This window comes from Lates calcarifer, linkage group LG11 (assembly GCF_001640805.2).
Source record: "Lates calcarifer isolate ASB-BC8 linkage group LG11, TLL_Latcal_v3, whole genome shotgun sequence".
Lineage (NCBI taxonomy): Eukaryota > Metazoa > Chordata > Actinopteri > Centropomidae > Lates > Lates calcarifer.
Window position 1 is genome coordinate 2,740,466 of NC_066843.1, and position 20,665 is coordinate 2,761,130.

A 20,665-nucleotide genomic window follows, 5' to 3' on the forward strand; every position below is an offset into this window, starting at 1 on the left:
AAAGGTGTATGGGGCTGAAATTATTTGTTAATTGATTAATTAATAATATAAGTCATTAATATTTTCTGATTTCAGCCTCTCAAATGTGAGGATCTGTCGCTTTCTGTGTCATGTATGATGAATATCTTCAGTTTATGGAGTATTGATCAGGCAAAAGCAGACGAGCTGCAATGATTGGTTGATTAATTGACATTGATCCACAGGTAGTTGATATTTTGCTAATTGTTTTAGTCAATTTTAAAGCAGAAATGCTAGAAAAATTAACTTTTCTCTGTTTATTGCAACTGGAATATTTTGGGGTTTCTCAGACAAAAGAAGATCTGAAGATGTGACCATAACAGAGAACCTGAAAGGGATCATTTTTCACTAATTTATGGGCAATTAATTGAGAAAATAATCAGCAGATTTAATAAATAATAAAAATATTTGTTAGTTGAGGCCATAAAAAGACAACCAAAGACATCAGTTTGCGCTCTGGGAAGTAAAGATTTTTCTCTAAAATTAAGATGGATCAAAAACAGCTCTGTAAATGCTATGGGTAAAGGTTCTTTTTAATTCCCCATTGACTTTAGCGACCAAAAATACACCAGATAAAAGTTTTCAAGCCACTGCAGTGCTCAGAGGTCAGAGGTCAAGAGGCAAAACTAGTGAAAACGTGTTGGTATCGTCCCAATCACACTCCACGACCTTCGTCTTGTGTTTGCTCTCGACTGTTGTTTATCAAACAAACGCCATCCACTTGAAAATGTAAAGTTTCCATGTTAAAGCGGCCTGAACAACCACTCGATTTTCAGTGAGATTGCACTCTGATTACATAGAATTGATCCCCTCACAATGAAAGTGTAATTACCGGCGGGGGCCGATCTCTGATTCCATCGCAGCAGAGCTCCTCTCTCCGTTCCACTTCACCGGCCGTATCCTTAAGCTGTGGAAACATCCCAAAGAGACCCTGTAGTAAATGATAATTAACTGCAGATACAATCCATTCATTTTAAGGAGGTGCGATTCACTCCCTTTTCTCTCACTTTTTTTTTTTTTTTGGTGGAAAAAGTACGGCAATCTGCCTTTTGATTAATTGGTGGTGTCCGTAGCGCAGTTCATTTGCAATCTATTACAGCGTATTTGCTTTGTGTCAGAACGAAGCCCAAACACACTGCATCATCTCGGAGTCGGGGGGATGGAGGGTAAGGGATGGTGGTGGTGGGGGGGCAGAGTTAGAGTCTTGGTGGCTTTGTCTTTGTGAATGTATGACCGCCTACTGATAATGATACTAATACTAATAACGATAATAATAATAACAGTAATGACGATGGGATGGATTTCTACTTTAAACCTGATCCATTCTCTCAGAGCTCATCTGTGTGTCCTCTAACGTTTGTCGGTTTAAAGGGTCAGTTCACACAAAAACATGTACACTCAGTGGTCACTTTATTAGTTAGGGGTTATTGTACTTGACTACATTATGTTCAGAGGTGTTTCTAATTTTCTAACGCCAAATATACCACTAGTTCTCGCCTCCAAAATGTGATTATTTACTGATTTTCTTGGTCTTCCACGATAATAAACTGAAAATCTTTGGGTGCAAGACATTTAAAGACGTCTTCTTGGGCTTTGGAAACCCGTGTCTGGGGACTTTTTTGGCCATTTGTTGACATTCTAGAGATCAAATAATTAGCAGAATAACTGGGGAAATGATCAGTACGTTCATCGATAATGGAAATAATTGTTAGTTGCAGCCACAGTTCAAACTTCAGCCGTACAGCAGAGAAGCCAGCATGACTAAAGAGACTAGATTTGAGTGAACTGACCCTTTAACTTTCATTTTTAGTACAAATTCAGACAGAACAGCAGCAGCTGTGATGTTTCAGTTAGTGGAAACCCTAATAAACAAACAAACAAACAGAGTAGAGGAAGCGACAGAGATGTTCCCACCTCTCAGCGGGAGATCTGCTCACAGCTCCGCGACCGTTGTCGAAGCCAAAAAACCCCCCTCGGTCCAGGTCTGAGACTCTCGCTGGACTGTCGGGGTCAGCAGGGCCGGGGGCCGGGTGGAGGACAGAGGAGGACGGCTGGAGGTAACGCCAGCAGGGCAGCAGCGTCTGAGCATAACAGATGGAGGAGTGAGGGCTGGGCAAACATGGAGGGCAAGGAGGAAGGAAACAGATAGCATGATGAAGGTGATCCGGTCCAGATGGCTCAGGACGGTATAAGTGTTTTATCTGTTTTTGAAGAACATATACGATGCCTTATGGTGTGTTTAGATATCAGGTGTCTTTGGGATTTGACAGCCAATGTGATTGATTTGTTTTCTTCAACAAGACAAAGGAACCAGACGGTGATGTAATTTCAGACAGACAGCTGATCCGACCGGATTGATTTTTTTTTTTTTTTAACAATTTAAGAGTCTGTATTTCAGGACACAGACAGTAACAGGTTGTGTTTTACTCCTTCCTATCCATCCAGTAGTTGAGCCATAATGCAAATGCTAGCACACTGCTAAAGACTTGAAACCTCATCTCACCAGCTCAACCCAAATAGCAATTATTATGGCAGTGATAAAACACTGGAAATATCCTTTTTTTTAACCTATTTTTGCCAGAAATTTCTAGATTATTTTTAAAAAGATGAACTGGTTTTCATCTAGATTTTATGTTCTGTCACACATCCATCCAAAAGTTCTTGTTTTTTCCTGCAACAGAATGCTAATCACAAATGTTTAAAATGCTTTACAAAAAGGAAATGCACCCCTCCATGGAACAAAATCCATAGAGTATATATAGTTATTTTAATTCTATCCAGCTGTCCCTTTTTATTTTTTCTAAACAGCAGACGTATGGCACGTCCTTTGGCAGCCATATTGATAGCGAAGCCCCCGGAGGCACCAAACTGGCCTTTCATGGCAGCGTCTGTCTCTGAGGACGTCAGAGCTGCCTGTCAGTGCGACGCTGCTCAGATGGCCGTGTTTACCGCACTCCAGAGTGAGTATTTACTGCAGTCGACGGGGCTGGCAGACCCCACTGTCACAGCAAATGGTGCTGTTGGGAAAACAAACAGTTGTAATGAGACTGTATCTGTCAAATGAGGCTGGAAAAAAAAAGAAGCTTCAGTCCAAAAGAGAAAGAGAAAGAGGTGAAAGGTCGTGATGAGTTGGGGAGATGTTCATTTTAACTGACCTAACTTTAATTGATTCAGATGCTGTTTGTTCTATCACTCACATGTCTCGCTTGGAGCAGCGTGATGGAGCGAGCTGGTTGCTCAACCTGAAGGATGATGATTTAATAGGCTTCCTACAGGAAATGATGTAAACCTGGTGTCTGGGAAAGGCTGACACTCGATTATTCACGTCTGCGGACGGGACGTGTACGGTGACTCTTAGACAAAGCGACGGGGGTCGAACTGCTGACGACGCTGCTGATTTTTGCCGGGATAAAAAAAAAGAAGGGGTAAAAAAGAAAAGAGAGAGACAGTGGTGGTTGGTGCTAATCTGCAGATCAGAGCGAATCAGGGAATTTGTCAAAATGGAAGTCGGCGCCGTTATCAACACTACATCCAGATGTAGGCGAGGATAAGGTGTTGCTAAGTCCGCTGAGGAGGATGATGTAATTTCCAGTCGAGCATGCTGCCTCTCTCCTCCTCCCCCTCCTCTTCATCCCTATAAGTGTGTGTGTGTGTGTGTGTGTGTGTGTGTGCGCAGGCGCTGTATGTATGTGAGCGCTCACCTTCCTGTCTCTGTATTTCTGAGAGCAAGCAAAGGAACAGGAATGAATTTTTAATGCGGAGCAGCGTGGCTTCTCTTTGCTCTCTCAGATCGCTTTCCAGGACAGGGAGTCTCTCATGATCATAGCAGCATGCACACAGGCAGCTCTGGGTGAGAAAAAGTCACACACATGTGCGCACACACACACACCACACACACACACACTTCACCTGAGTGCAGATGTCATGCAGATGTGAACTGCACATGCATGTGTTTTTTTTTCTTTCTCCTCAGCAGTGTGGGATGTGAGTGAGTGTGACACTGGTGCTGCTGTGACATTTTCCCGAGCCTCACAGTTGTGTGTCTGTAATCAGCCTTTTATTGTGTGTTTGTGTGTGAGTGTGTGTGTTTTTAATGTGTCATGCCATTACATCACCAGGGTGAGGGCCTACGCTGTGCCGGTCTTTAGGATGACTGCATGAACAAGTTGTGAAAATGAATCTTTTATTTACCCCCAGTGTTCTTCGTACCGCTCGCTCCGGGGAAGCTCGGCCACAGGAAGTCAGAGCATCTGGAAATAAACAAACAAACAAACAAACAAACAAACAAATAAATAAATAAATACAACAGGCTGCAGAGGTTCACATCCCAAACCACATGTCTGCATCGATCACTGAACAAATCTAATCACTGCTGCCCTCGATGGCGCTGTGCCAGTTTGAGTCAAACTCAGACGATAACAGTGGTGAGAATTAGCAGCATGGTCTGATTAAATTTTTGCTAAACTAGCTCAGACTGTGAAATGCAGGTTACATGTGACTGATATTGAACACAGGGCTGAGTATTGATGCTAAACTGACACTTTTTCAGTTAGTTTTTTATTCTTCTGCTTGCACATAACCACCTGTAAAAACAGAATTTTACACTTTAGTTTTTGCATGGAATCCCAAGGTCCTATGTTCCCCAGTTCTACATATGTACTCCCCCAGGATCCTGTGTTCTTAGGGTCTTACGTTCCCAAGGTCAAATGTTCCCTAGGGTTCTATGTTCCCAAGGTCCTACGTTCCACGTCTTATGTTCCCTAGCTCTAAATAGCACAAACTGGAACCTGAAAAAGATGTTCCCCAGCTGTGCATTCGATCAATATGACGTGCTATTGTGGGAAGTCGTCGAAAAGGTTTTCTGTTCCCTAGCTCTGTTGTATGGCTCTCAATATAGTAGCCCTAAACCTAAGGGAACTTATCAAATGAGTTAGGGAACAGGTTTAGGTTTGAAGCCTTGGGTCCAATAAAAAAACAAAAAGGGTCAAAATTGAGCAGAACACAACAGGAGGGTTAATGTGTGTTAACAGAATATTGAACTGGGGAACATCTATTCTCTTCCATGTTTTGCTACCATGCTTAATAAATCACTCACTTATATTTGAGACCAATTTCCCCAAATTTACAAGATTCAACAACCGGCTGCAACAACCATAACTTTTCTCCAGACCTGTTGATGTAATACTTAAGAGTAGAGTGGCGTTGGTGGCGTAGTGGTTTTGTTTCTCAGACTTGGACCCTTTAATTCAGCCAGTCAGACTCGATGTGTATTACTTTCATCAACTGCCACCGCTGCTGTTCGTGCCCTTGAAAGGTCACATGACAAAATGGGCATTTGCTGATCACTGTACATGCTTCATTTCTCACATTAACTATACGTAGTCAGATAAAAAGCAAGTGTGTGTGATTCTCAAACAGCAAATGTAGGTCACACTCTTCTTCAAACGTCATCTGTCAGAAATGTGTTTGTAGTACGCAGAGAGACGAGCTCGCCAACTGCAAACGCTAACCACACAGAGGCTTAATTAAAATGATTATCCAATAGAATTAAGTGACGATCACATGGCCTGTCATCTCCTCTAACCCGACACCCCTCCCCTCGTCTTTTTTTTTTCTCTAGAGGACATTATATTAAATTTTCTTAGCCGCTGCATGGGGATTTAACTGAGGAGAAAGACACAGGGAGGAGGAATCAAAGGAGGCAGTGAAGAATTGGCGAGGAGAAAACTGAGTGCAAGACGACGTTTGTCTTATATCAGACCATGAGAGGAGGGGAGTGGGAGGATGGTGGAGGGGGAGGTGGGAGGTGGGAGGTGAGGGATGGGGGTGGGTTGCGAGCACACACACACATACCCAGCAGCATTTACATAGATGTAATGAAACAGGGAAATGGATGAATACATGCCTCCATCCATCTAGACATCTTGCCTGCCCTCCCTCGCTGCCTCCTTCCCTTAAACCCCCTCTCCTCCTTTTTCCTCCCTTCCTCCTCCTCCCAGCATGCCACGCTGCTCGCCGCTGCAGCAGGGCAAGAGATGACATGTGGACACTCAGTGAATTGCCAATCGCCACCGAGAGAGAGAGAGAGAAAGAGACTGAGGGGAGGTGGTTTGACGCATCCAGACTGCAACCATTGGCTTTTTTTTCCTACATTAAAGATTAGAAAAAAAGAACTGCAGAGAAGCACTACACTGAATACTGGATGTATCCCCCCACCTCCATCACACACACCCCTCTCTTTCTCCTCTCTCCAAGTATCTCCTCCCTCACCCTTTTGCTTCTCTGACCCTCTCTCACGCTACCTCACCCTCTCCTTCTCCCTCTCTCTCACATACTTTCAGCTCAGGAAGAGAAATCAATAGCCACAAATTAATCATTCTGCCTTGGGCAGTCCAAGGGAGGAGGTGATGGCGGTGGTGGTGGTGGGGGCACCAGAGAGCGGGGCTTTTAGCGAGCTACAAAAAGGTATTAAGAGCGATTTCTTGAGACGTTAAGAATTTGGGGATTTTGGGACCACACACCCTGACTGTAAGGAGGGAGTGCTGAAATGTTGCAATAGGTGTTTTCAGACTACAGGGACGACAAGGAAACCAAGCTGCAGGAGAGTTAACGGCTGTGAAAGTTTACTTTTCGAAACATAATTTGGGTTTGAGTTTACCGCTGTGGTTGCCAAGTAATAAAGTGTAAGTGTTGCTGATTTGATGTTGGGTTCACTGTGCAGGCACTGACGGTGAAAAATCCAGATCCAGCTGCTGCTGCTACGCTGAACATCGACTTTCATGCCTGTTTGGTTTGGTCTGTTTTTCTGTTTGGTTCTGTTGGTTTGAGCAGTTGGGAAATCTGTCAGTCGAGTGTCTGGACTGGGACAGCCTGAAAAGGGAAGATCTTGGCCTGTGGTGCAGTTTGTTTTTGGTTTGAAAGCAAAACAGGCCAACCGCAGAACTCTATGAAGGTAGATCTGGGGTTTTAGCATGAATTCAAAAGCTAAACTACTATCAAATCTATCTGATCGTCACATTTTAACGTAGCTACAACTAATATTTTACAGTGTGACAGTGTGAAAGTCAAATCTGTAGCTTCTCTCTGAGCTTTACAGCTAGCTAAAGAGATTTAAAAAAAGAGATAAACAACAATAATAACTGGGCTTAAATTCGTCAAATGGCTAGAAACACAACTCCAAACAGATGATAACATTGCTTCATAACTATCTAACGTGTAAATAAGCAACGTCCACATCCACTATCAACTTAAAAGGTCAGAAAATGTCAGTGTTTGCATCTTGTCTCTGCTGCCCCCTAGTGGCCAGAAAATCAGTTATTGTTGGTTTAAGGAAGCAGTCTCTGTAAGTAATGTATATACTTATGCAGATGACTTACATACATACATTAACTTAATAAACCTGATTGAGTTGGGTTTATTTCTGTTGTGCAGTGATTTGTCAGCTGCACTGTCTTTCACAGCCAAAGTTCAAAACAATATGTCATTTTGTGTGCTGTAGTCTTAGCACGGCAGCCAATCACACCCCAAGGACAGACGGATAATTTTGATCTCTACGAGCGAGCTGACGAATGGGAAAATCTTGATTTATTTCTTGATGATCACGTAGCTTGAGATGAAACAGATCGGGCCTGGTGTGGATGATGTGTTCGGTGTCCTCTGTAAAACACAGATGAAAGACATTTGAGATGGTTTCGAGGCTAAACAAGGTCAGCCAGTCTTTTCTACAACAACCTGTAATGTAAGAATCCCTCATACATGGTGGCTGATGCTCAGCAGTCACTGTTCATTTTTGTTTTTTCGAAGCACTTCCATTTTACGACACAGCATTTGGTATATTTTAAAATGAGGGTTGAGACTTCATAAAATAAAAGTGAATAACTCGGCATTTTAGCATTCAGATATATTATACTGCCTCAGACAATTCAATTTCTAATCCTGGGCATAAAGCAGCTGTCTCACAGTGCTGGAATTTGTCTCTCTGCTGATGTGCGACGTCGGGCTGAGCTACAGTATTGCACCTCGGAGAACTTACTGTAATTGGCAGAGATGGGAAAGGTGACTTTGACAGTGTGAGCACGCATTTTCTGATTCCCAGCTGTTATCGCTGCTTTTTAAAATGGAGCTCGGCTTCGGCAGGAAAAAAAAAAGAAGCTCAAATATCCTTTGGATGAGTCCACAAAGTCAGCGTGTCGGTGGAGCAGCTCCGGGGGCTGCACGTTTTGATGATCAGACTCTTTGGCTCAGAGAGAGAGAGAGGGAGAGGGAGAGAGAGAGAGGTTCACGATCACAAGTATTGATCAGCCTGTCCGAAGCCATAGGAATCATGTGAATTTGTAAACTGAAGTGAGTAATGTTTCCACTTGAGAGACATCCGATAGTATCCAAGACAGCACAAGATTTGTGATGTGGGCATGAGAAATTGTGTTTACAGTAAAGCAGCATTAGTCACTCTTTACAGGGTTACCCCCCTTTGCCCCCCCCACCCCCCCGTCGAACTGTCATATTCATCACTACCCGAACGTAACTGCATTTACCTCACTTCACCTTTATTGGAAATCGCTGTTCTGAGTTTGGCTTCTACGCCGCTCCATGCATTTGTCTTTCTGCAAAGACTTTGTTATCTTCCCTCAATAACCTTATCTACCAAACTGCTCAAGTGTTGCTGAGGTCTGCAGTTTTCAGGAACAAGAGAACACTGATGGAATTATTTAAATTGAGTGAAACCTCTGTTTGAATCATTTTTTTTGACAGAAAAGTATGACATGCTTCTCGGCCAAGCAGATACATGTCTTACACAGGCCTCACACTGCTGTAATCACTGTTTTTGGTCAGAAAGGTCTTATTTATCATCCCATTGTTTGCTGTGTTTAAATTCCTATCATTTGTTGACTCCTACAAGATGTTTTGATGATGTAATGGGCAACCGATCAATGATTATTCCAGTGTGGACTGCCTCTACTGCCGGGCTGCTGACAGTGTTGTCAGCCGGTGTTAACTCGCCATAACATTGCTAGTTTCCACTTTAGCTGTACGCGTTTCTGCAACGGGCGTTGTTGACCTAATGGAAACTGTTTGCAACAAATCATTTTGTGAACTTTCAGCAGCATGTGTTAGGACTGACAGTGAAGGAGACTATTATGTACCCCTTTTCCACGTAAATTAGCTCTGGTTCTTCAACTGGTTCCGTTCAGGATTAAAGTGCTTTGAACAGTTCAAAGTTAGGTGCATGAGCTGGAACAGAACCAGCTCCATATTGGTGGAAAAGAGCTATAGTTGTCAAGCGAACAGAAAAGTTCAAACAATTAGCTACAGGGTAATGAATAACTGGTTGAAATGGGTAGCTAGAAGTAATCAATAAACTGTTACAGTTAAAACCAATGGATAAACATTGGAAATAGTTTGCTAAATGGATGCCTAAAGTGTACAGAAGCATTATCCACTTATAAATGACAGCGTTAAACTACAATATTTAATTTAAAATTGATTTACAAGAATAAATTAGGAATGCAGTGAGAGTTACTGATGTAGGGATACATGCTATGGGGGCTCATTTCACCAAAAAAAGGCTGCGAACCACAGGTTCATTGCATATTTGTTTGATATTGAGATATTAGAATTAAGATTCGGTCCTTCTTGTGTGCTGCTGGTAATTTTACGAACAACAAAGAGGACACAGAGTTTCACTTGATAGTGAAAAAATAAAAAACGGAAACACCTTACGAGGTTTAAGTGTACACAAAGTGGGCTGAAAATTTCCACAACTAGACCTTAAGCTCACATTAAAAAAGGAGTATGTTCCCCATCTGCCAGTTCTCACTCCACTCAAAACGACAAGTACTTTGTTTGCCTGAGGAAAGGCCTCTCTCTCTCTCACAGCATATACAGGCACAGTGGTGGTGGGAGTGATCTTTTACCAGACGCTTTTGAGAAGAGAGAAAAAAAACATAAAAAAGGAGATGAGGGCATTGTAGAGAAAGAGAGGAGAGCAAGAGTGTTGAGATTAATATCATATGCTGGGAGGAGAAGGGTATCAGGGACCAGGCTAAAGCAAAGAGAGCAGAGACACAAGGAAAATATACAGGTGTCGTGCTTCAGTAGATCCAGCCAGAAAGCCTGGGATTAAAGCCCAAAGTGATCTTGTCCACAGTCCAAAATCCAAAAGATATTCAACCTGTAATGATATAAAACCTGTTTGAGAAGGTGGTACTAGCAAATATTCAGGATTTCTCTATGATAAACGATCATTGCAATTACTAGAAATTAATTTTTGGCCCTTATTTGCTTTATTGTCAAGAGTAAGGCACGAGGAGTGGTAGATATGATGATAGAGCCAGCAGCTGGTTAGCTTAGCTTAGCATAAAGACTGGAAACAAGGAGGAACAGCTAGCATGCCTCTAAAGCTCATTAATGAAAGGATAAATCAGGTATTTTTGAATCATTTCCCCATGTTTTTTGGTGGAAATGAATGACAGGGACAAAAAAATCTTTGAAATTGGCACAGTACTGAGCAAGAATGATTTACCGAATCCAAGGAGCAATTATCCATGTCAAAGTATGTCCACTAAAGCATCACTATATTGCTCCACCAGACTCCACTTACAAAAACAGGAATTTTACCAAACACAGGTGCTACTATTACGGCTGTCTTTAATGGTAAGTTTGTTTGAATACTTCTTTCACCGAAAGTCACACAAAAACACAAACAAACCAAAAGATCAAGGCATCAGTATTCCAACAACTCCTGTGTTCTGCAGTGAAAAATTACTTTTTTCTCAATGGAGTCTGGTCTCACTGATTCCAGTCTCTTGTTTCTCCTTCTTTGTGCACTGTAGTGGAAAGACAAACATGTGGACATAAGAGGTGACATTAAACTGTCCTGATTCAAACTGTAATCGGAGCAACTACTTGGTGACTAACTTGACTTCACAGATTTGTGCACTTCCTCCACCCGAGCCCATAAAAGGACAGAGAGCTCAATCTCGATCTTTAAAAAAAAAAAATCTACAGAGGGCCGTCGATCACACTGTTAAGATTTATCTCTCCGTCTCTGGAGGAGTTGGCGGCTGCATCTCCTCTTGAGGATGTGGTGTGACTGAGCCTTTTTCCGGGTGACGATGACTTATCGTTCCATGTGTTATTAGTGAGAGATGGAATACAAAACATCCTGTTTTCACTGCAAAGAAAGACTGACATATGAACATAAAGTGAGTCATAATCACTGTAAATGTAGCCAACTGTAAAAAGTATCTCTCACTCCCCCTCTCAGAGAATATGATTATGGCTCTAATATTCAGGATGGATGGATGGATTGATGCCCTTCATCTCCTCTAAATCATTCCTGCAGCAGGGAGGATCTCTCTGAGCTTTTTTCGCTGCTGTATGTGAGTTTTCTCTTCTTTTAAAAAGCTGGAGAGCCGTGTTATCCAACTCTGACGTTGTCCAAATATCGACAGCAACCACAAACCGTCATAATGTAGAGCGGTGATAGCCCTGTCAGGTGGAGAGACTTGGCTCTGGATGCCGTGTAGGTATAACCTGATACACTGTTGGTGCCACTGTTGGCAGAGGTCTGGCTGAGCATTATGTACAGTGGGAATGTTCCTGAGTGCCGCTATGCTATACTACTGCTTCTGTTATCACTGCTGTGTATGTTTACAGTTCAGGCATTTAGCTAAGAGTCACAGCCAGAGCCCAAGGACATAATTTCCACTGGGAATGAGGGTGTGTGTCCACACGGTTTGTATTTTCACTTAACTCTCCCTGTTCCCTCTTTTATGGGCTTATTTTACCCTGGGTTTTTACCTTGTGACCCTTTGGAGGGGCCTAACCCCCAGGTTGGGAACCACTGGACTAAACCAGCTAACTGTTTATGTAAGTAGCTCCGCAGATACTGGATGGATACATGGATGAATCAGTATTAATAATCTAATAATCAAATACAATAACAGATATACTTTTGATACTATAGGTACATTTTGTCAATAAAACTTCTTACATAAGTACAACTTTAAACGCAGGCCATTGGAGTATTTTTACATTGTGGTGTTGGTACTTTAACCTCCACTTCTGTCCAAAACCCCAAAATAAGTTAGTTTCCCAGTTTACTACAAACAAAAGGAGCAGATCTTCACATCTGAGAAGTTGTAAAAAGGGAATATTTATATATTTTTTTCTGTTACAACTCTTGCTTGACAAATGGCTGAAAGGATTAGTCAATTATCAAAATAGTTGCTGATTATTTTTCTGACGATCTATTAATCGACTACTTGCTTTATGCAACCTAAAAAGGAAAATCTGCATCTGCACTATTCAGGGCTAAAAAGGTGCAGCTAACTTTGTTTTTCCAAGTTAAAAAAGTTTTATATATCTTAATTTATAGTTACTAAAAAGACACTAGAGCTAGAATTAGAACTGGAGCAGTCAAAGACAAGTATGAAGGTAAGTAGGTCTGACTTAAAGCAGGTGTTACTTGGAGTTTACAGGTGATTTTCCAGTTTTCTTTGTCATGTCTGGCACTTGACTTTTTGGCAATCACCTTCTCATAATCAACATCTTATTAGTGTAGTTATAACTTGGAGGCCACGTGTCTCCATCCCAGTGTCAGTGCAGGTAACGTGACTACAATTAAATGTCCTTGTCTGGAGTAACTAATAATAATGTTGACGCATGATGAATAATTTTGGATCACTCATTCTTATTATTTAACTGTCTATTTGGGAATTTTGAGCTCATGCATATGTAATAAGAAATAAATCAACATGGCATTTAAATACTGATTTGGACGTTGATTGCCATGGCAACAGTCAAAGCTTTGACTCATTCAGTAAATTCGGGACAGCCTGACGTGTGACATCAAGCATCTATAAAGGCAACTAAAAACTAATTAAAAGTTTTTTAGAACATTTCATTTTCATGCTACCATTATCATATAAAGCACAATGGTCTTTTTATGATGTTATTTCTGAGTTGGAACATGTAGAAAAGGTGTCAGGGGTTCTTAACGTCATCTACTGTGGCTTCAATACAGAGTTTGTAGGTGCAGGGCTGCAGTGCTTTTGTGATTTTACTGTGAGTGTTGGACGATCGTGTTGAAACAAAGTGCGGCAACAACACAAAACAAAGGCTTCATGAATTTTGTGCAGCTGAAGAGAAAACTTGTGTGCATATGGTGGTTTTCATGCCAGCGAGATGTGAGATGATGAAGGGAAGAGTAGGCGGGTGGCTGGATACGCAACGTTTTTTGGGTAGAAAGAAGAGTGTGTGTGTGTGTGTGTGTGTGTGTGTTGCTAAGAGCAGAGCTGAAGTGCATCTAACAGGCTGGGAGGGCGATCAGGACCCCCCCAACGCCCTGCAAACACAGGAGTGAGTCAGCCTGCACTACAGGCCTGTAGTCCTGATCGTTTCAACACAGAACACTCAGTCCAGAGATTAGAACCTGTATCATGACGATATACTGCAGACTAACAGGACAGAAACAGCTACATACAGCCATTAATGTAATAAAACCATACACTGTGTTATTGGTTTGTTAGGTTAGGACTCTGCAGTTTAGGTCCAAACCATAACAGCAGGTGTGAAAGGTGTGTTAGACCACAGTCCAGGAGAAAGGAGCAAGATTTGGTCCAACCAAAAGAGGTGGTCTTGGTCCAGAATAAACTGAACCATGGTTTGGCTCTCAGACCAGTTACAGGACGTTGAGGCGAGCTCATCATAAATTCAACAGAAGAAGAAGAATACCACTCTGGGAGACAAAATATGTAACTGTATTTTGGTCCAACGATGAAATCAAAATCACAACGTCTTTGGGTTAAAAATGTCATGTTGGTTTGCCTAGCGTGGCTAACATTAGCAGTGCTAGCAGCAGCAGCCTTCTTTCAGGTTAACGTCCACATGCCTGCGATGAATGTTGTTACGCTACATGAAAGCTTAATTTCATTTTTTTAGATCCATGATTTCTGAATAATTACCTTAACCGACTAGTTTTTCTTCTACTAATGTTTAATCATTTAGTCGATCCCTTTTAACATCAGGGTGTTTAGGATGCAAGGGGGGGACAAACTGTTACCCAGCATGCTCTGCTCTCCCTGTGCTTTGTCCTCTTTGACTCTGAGTATCATTTACATTTACATTTTAATTGACACTTTATTCAAAGTGACTTACACAGGTTGATGGTTCAGTGTCATCACAATTTAACTTAATTCAGCTTAAATAAGAGTTATTGACATGACATTCAGTGTGTTAAAGTAACTCAGTATCAGTGGTGTTTTACAGTGTAAAAACCTGAATCTTGTAAGTTAAAAAGTAATCGTTTTTTACAGTTTTCACAACTTTTATTATCAGTTCATCACAGTTTTTAGCTGGCCAGTGTTAAAAGTAAAATATTAAACTGAAAGACCACAGCTTCTAATTCTGTTTGATGTTTGAACCTGTTGTAAAAATTCTGTAAATTCTTTATAAAGGCAGAAAAATACTCGACGACAGGCTGTAACTTGGGTTCTGCCACCATGTGAAATGTTTTTTGACTTTCTTTAAGTAAAAATGCAACTGTTGGACTGTTGATGGGGCAAAACAAGACATCACTTTGGACATTTCTCACTACTTTCAGATGATTAATTAACCAAATGATTAATGGATTAATTGGGAGGATAATTAGTTAATTAGTTGCTAATAAAATAGTAATTAGTCGTAGCCCTTCTTTAGTGTTTTTGGCCGTTTTTCAAATCATCCTGCTGAAAAATTCCTTCAAAATTAAAACGACAATGCACAACACTGGATATTAATGAGTATAAATGGTAGGAAATTTATAAAATAATATGCCAAAGCAAGGACACACAAGATGAAGGAAAAGCCGATAAATTAAAAAACGATAATAGCGACAATTACAGATAAATAACCTCCATTTCTCCTGTATTTTTGCAGCTTTCTCTATCAATCCTCCTCTCCCTCTGTCTGTGTATGTGGCTCATACAGTAATCGTTATAACCTAGTCAAACAGCTGCATCGACTTCCTGTGATTTGTGATCTTTTATAGTCGCCAGTAAATGTAACCCCACCAGCACCCCACCCCCTTTAGATCTGTCTGCAAGTGTTCCTGCTGTTATTAACGACGGTTGGGAATCCAGTTGATTTAAATAAAGAGCGCGGCACGTTGATAGGATCAATGGGCGACTGTTTTAAGAGGGAATTTATGACGCCCCCGGCCGCCATCCTGCTGTGCTCGCTGTGCAGATTTTTTGCGCTGATACCGTGAGCTCACTTCCAGGGCTTGTGATGTAAATCACAAGGGGAGGAAAAAGGGGTGGCGGCGGGGTCAAATCATTTAGGGTTTCATCATGGGCTACAGCTTCATCATCACAATCCAAGGCGCCAATACCTCAGTGCTGCTGCTGCTGCTGCCAGTTTATTAAAGTGAACTGAATTGAGTGTGATGTTTTCCAGGCTGTGGATATAAACCCGAGGTGAGAAAAGTTTAAAGGACGCTTTGTTCTCCTGCTCAGATGCTAAGGCACCTGTGAGCTTCACTGCTAACACAAGAGCGAGGGAGCTTAACACACAACAAGCGGCGTTACATCACCCTCATTTCTTACGCCGCGCTCTGAGTTTGACCGAGTTGAAAGCTATCTGATTAGCTTTGAGTGATAAAAGGGAGAGGAGCTGAAGTTTAGAAATGGACAAAGAAAAGATATCGATTGTTGTTTCGTTCTGTGAGGCGGGTTGAAGGGGGTTTTTTCAGAGAGAGACGACGAACGCCTGAACTTGAAACGTGGAAATACACAACAACAAACCTTCTGAGAGCTTCTCCTCGCACACTGCGTCCTGAGCTGAGGATGCATATAAACATTTATTTATTTATAACATCTCCCGTAGTTGGGGAGTCCTTGCATGCTCCAACTGTTCCTCCACCTCAACAGCAAACAGACACACAGATGTAATTTATCGAGGGCTGAGGCTGAGGATTGTTTAAAATAGTTTGAGCGGCAGGATGCACAACCCCAGATTTTATTGGATTTAATTGAACAAAACAAGCAGTTCGAATTCTTAAACTCTGGCTTTGCAGGTCATTTATTTCATGCCGGGTCTGAGGGATTAGGCTGAGGTTAGTCGGAGAGCCATTAACCATTAACTTTGGCTTCCTCTCTTTTTCCAGTCTTTACAAAGACCCCAAGTCGCTACTGACTGTACTCTCTTTCTCTGGCTCCTAAAGCCTCCTTTATGGTTTCCAATTTTGGCCTTTTTGAGTTGCTGAACTGGAACTTTGACAGTTTGAATTTGTGCCAAGAGAGATCCAGAAATTTAGGACCAAATTCTCACCACGTCACTATAAGCCAACCAATCAAAATACAACATTAAATTACGCAGAATACACTGACGATTCGTAAGTGCGGTTTTCGAATAGAAAAAAAGTTTTCTGTGCATAGAGATATCAGCACAAAGTGGGGTTACAGCAGGAACCATGTTTATTAATGCACCTCCATGTTTGTGTTTTATCATGTTGCGGTGTTATGATGACGTGCACCAGCTTTGACGACACGGCGAACGGCTGCAGGACAACAAACCGAGCCATTAAGATGAGTAATACGTATTTGAGTGAGATCTCTCTGTGGTCCCAATTATAATTGGTGATTCTGGTTGACATCACCCCACGGATGAGTCAGTGTAGACGGGTTCAGACTCTGCCTGAGCATCCTAATTTTTATTCCGACGCTGAATTTTCATGATTTTACAGCGGGGGCCTCGGCGGATTGGCAGAAACACTGAGTGTTACCGGTCTGCAGGGCTCTCAACAAACCAGGTTTACATTTAGCAGTTTACCTCTGTTCTCTGTGGAAAGAGGTGTTTACAAGCACTTACTCAACAAGATTTAAACGGAGTCAATTCCTCTTTGACTCATAGCATCCATCTCCTTGTATTTGCATTGTTGTATTGACTGTACATGTGTTTGCACTGCCTCTGAACCAGGTGATTTCACTTGTGAGTTTGTCAGTGAAATCCCTGAAATCCACTCTGTTGTGTCCGTGACGCTGAGCACATCTTGAACAGCTGTTTTTTTTGTTTTTTTTTAAATGAGGCTGTTTTCTAAAGACTTGTGAGCGCAGGATCACAAATAGATGTAAAACCCAGTTTACCCCCGTGGAGCTGATTACATGATTGTTATTGGCGTAGGTGAGGTGTTGCTTTTGCAATTGCTGTTATTAGCGTGAGGTGTTTACTTGGCCTGCGTTCTGGGAATGCCTCCCCCACCCACCATGGGTGCTGCCGCCGCCGCCGCCGCCGCCGCCACCGACGGACTCTTTCTGAGAACTGGACAGCTCTCTCAGCCCCGTCTGACCAGAAGGCCGTGACGCACTCCGCTCTGACACCGGTGACTCACTGGTCCCCCACCCACCCCTCCACTGTTCCTGGATCTGTGAAATCTCATCCTACCCTGCTCCGTGACCTCGCATGTCCCCAGTGTGTCCGCACATCTGAGCCGAGACGCACAGATGGACGGACCACAGGAAGGAGAAATCCCTCGAACGTAAAAAAGGGAAGAAAGAGCAGAGAAATAACACGTATCTCTTTTCCATTGCAGAAAGTTAAAGGATAACTCTGGTATTTTTTAACATGGGCCTTATTTTCCCTTGTTTTTGGGAATGATTGATATGGACAAAAACCATGAACAGTTGCTGCAATGTAATCTAATGGGCAATTGTCCATGTCAAAGTACGTAAACTGAACTTCTTGTTTTTGCCACTGACAGGCTCAGATTGTTATTGTTAGAGTCTGACAACATTATGGATACGACTCCTACTGAGATAGATTAAATAGTAATATCCTTTTTGTTTAACCAGAAACATCACTATATATCAATACCAGACTCCATTGACAAAAACAGGAATTTTACCGAGCCGAACACAGGAGTTGCTGCCTCCATCTATTAATCTGTTTGTGTTATTGTGTGGCACTTTTGCTCATGTAAAGGATCTGAATACATCCTCCACTACTGTAAGTCACACAATAACACAAACAAACAAACAGATTGAGGCAGCAGCTCCTGTGTTGTGCTCTGTAAAATTACTGTTTTTGTCTATGGAGTCTGGTTATTCCAAATGTTTTTGTCCTTATCAATCATTTGCTTCCCTTTTTTTCTGCACTGAAGTGGAAAGACAAACATGTGGACATAGTCTTTTAAAGTTTTTGTTTAGCCAGAAACGTAAAGCTATATTCCACAGTGATACTGCTAAAGGAACCAAAGAGCAAAGAGCAAAATTAAACCCCAATTCAGGTTCGTACAAAGCTCTAGTTTTACCGTCTTGAGAGCAGAGATAGCACTGTTTATGTAAATACATGTTTTCATTATCAATTTTCCTGTTGCAAATGAACTGTTGCTCTACTTTCTCCCCAAGAGAGTACCACCTCCTTCAGAGTCCGACAAGTGGCCACATGTCAAGTTTAAAAACAGGAGACTATAAATAAAGACTGATTTGAAGAGAAAAGTCGGGAAAGCTGTGTGGGGGTTCGCCGCTCCTTTGGTTGCGCATCCTCCTCCCTTCTTATTACTTTTCCATCAACACATCATCTCAGGCGTAAAGAGACCCACACGGCCAAAGACAGAGGCGCAGATGTGGTCGTCTGAAACGTCCGGTCAAACGAAACGACTTGTCTAACATCTGTCAGTCATCCTCCAACGAGCCGAAACCTGACGGCACCTCGCTGCCTACGTTAGTCTGCCTCCCACATCTCCTACTGCTGCAGCTGCTGTGTTACATACCTGACAACTTCTGAGGCCTCAACGAAGCATCTTTATCTGCTGCTTTATCGGTCTCTCTGCTTTTCTTTTTGTTACTCGGATCCTACTTTCTGTCAAAGTTTTGATTATTTCACGAGAGTTTTCTCTTTTTTCTTCTTACAGGTTTAAGAGGGGCCTTATAAACGCAAACTTTAGCCATTTTAATTTTATTGTCTTTCCATTTTTATTTGTATTGTAAAACATGCTAAGCTACATCCCTTGTATGAGAAGTACTCTACAAAGTTCATTATTATTATTACAGTTACAGCATAATAGCTTTAGACAACAGAAATAACAAGAAGGAAGGTGAAAAAAATGACTTTAGAGGAGAGTTTTGGTGAGAACAAACTAAAGTACTCACTTATTTTTTCATGGGAGCTGCAGTTTTTTTCTGCACTCTCAAAGAAAATACGAATAAAATCATGAAAGGCTGTTACGTCTACAGCTGAAATGGACACGATTTGTCTTAAAATACACAGTAAACCTCAGGAAACAGAGGCAGCAGTGAAAACAGGACCATCGTGAGTTGGAGGCGTGTGTGTGCGGATGTCAAACGGCAAAAACCTTCTAAAAATGAATGACTGCGTTTTGAAGTTGACTGGAATATATTAAGTTCTGCCTCTTCCTCCACCTTCTGATTCAACAACATGTGTGAGGGAGGTGTGGGTGGAGGCGAATGGGCCTGTAAAAAACAGCTGATCTGAGTCCGTTTCCAAATCCAGATTTGACCAAGACGCCTGCAGAAATTACACCCTGTCCACGTGTTATCTGTTTCACTTTGAGCCGCGTCATGTTACTTAAGCTAAAGATGCTCTGTGCTGTCATTTCCCTGTGTCTTTAAGTCTTCACATAACAGCTCAGCTCCGGCGTTGACACGAAAAAAGCCTGTTTTCACCCCCCTCCCCGCTACATCTGTGTTGTGTGGTGGAAGGGAAGGGGGGGAAACGGTGCACATGGGCCTCCCTGCCTTTAGCGGGGGTCATTACCAAGATGAATATAGTGATTATAAGGATGAATAAGGTGTGATTATGAAGATGAATAAGGCGATTAGGACTCTTGTCACCGCAGCTAAGGGCGGCTGGAGGGAGAGGATGTCGGCCTGTAACATGTGTGAACCCATTACCTTTTCATCCACAAGGAATGGATTCATAAGCACATACATCCACATGCGTGCACATGCTGCAACGCCACACCAGACGAGACCATTTGTGTTCATCTGTGCTGTTAAATGACCCGTGTCGGCGATATATCTCTGTTCGCTGGTGTATGTATTTGACCCGAAAGGACACCTGAGCGGCTGCCGCGTGGAGCCGACGCTAGCTCGCTGTGTTGTCCAGGGGTTAATGACACCTCACCAACCGGCTCCGTCCATGTGATTCCCCGCTTTTCTTTTAGTAGGGGCCCCCAGTTAGCTGTAACCATGGCAACCGAGGGTTCTGATGTCCACATGGCAACGGCTGCCATAGGGACTGAGGATGGAGGTGGGAGGAGGAGGATGTGGAGGATGGATGTGGTGGTTGTTGGATTGGAGGGGGGGGGGGGTCTGGATGCTGACGCACTCAGCGTCTGGCTGGAAAGTTTTTGAGAATGCCGCCCACTGACGAATCAGAATCTCTCTCTCTTTCTCTCTCTTTTAAACTGTACCTCCTACTCAGTCAAGAGTCCTCCTGACCCCCCCCTCGTCCACCACCCCACTGCCCTTTCTCCTCACTCCACCCTCCTCTCATCCCATCATGCACCTCCTCCATGTTTGTGTCTCATCACACCTTTGTCTCTGTCTGCGGTGCCATGGCAGCTGTTTGATCACCGTTCGAGGGTTTCCTGCGGTTGCGTGGGCGGGCTCCGACCCGGATGTCTCCCTCCTCTTGGGCATCCGGG

The 20,665-nt window shown here is 42.6% G+C and overlaps 1 protein-coding gene and 1 long non-coding RNA gene across 2 annotated transcripts in view; one reads left to right on the forward strand and one right to left on the reverse strand.

The window, feature by feature from the left end:
• The window catches only part of cacng2a (calcium channel, voltage-dependent, gamma subunit 2a), a 62,503-nt gene that overhangs the window by 13,178 nt on the left and 28,660 nt on the right, over positions 1 to 20,665 (forward strand). The gene's annotated exons all lie outside the window — the stretch shown is intronic.
• Positions 3,972 to 20,665, reverse strand: part of LOC108888622 (uncharacterized) — a 51,454-nt gene continuing 34,760 nt past the window's right edge. Inside the window, exon 5 of the long non-coding RNA XR_001961863.2 lies at positions 3,972 to 4,268. This is a non-coding gene — a long non-coding RNA (uncharacterized LOC108888622). The remainder of the gene's footprint in view (positions 4,269 to 20,665) is intronic.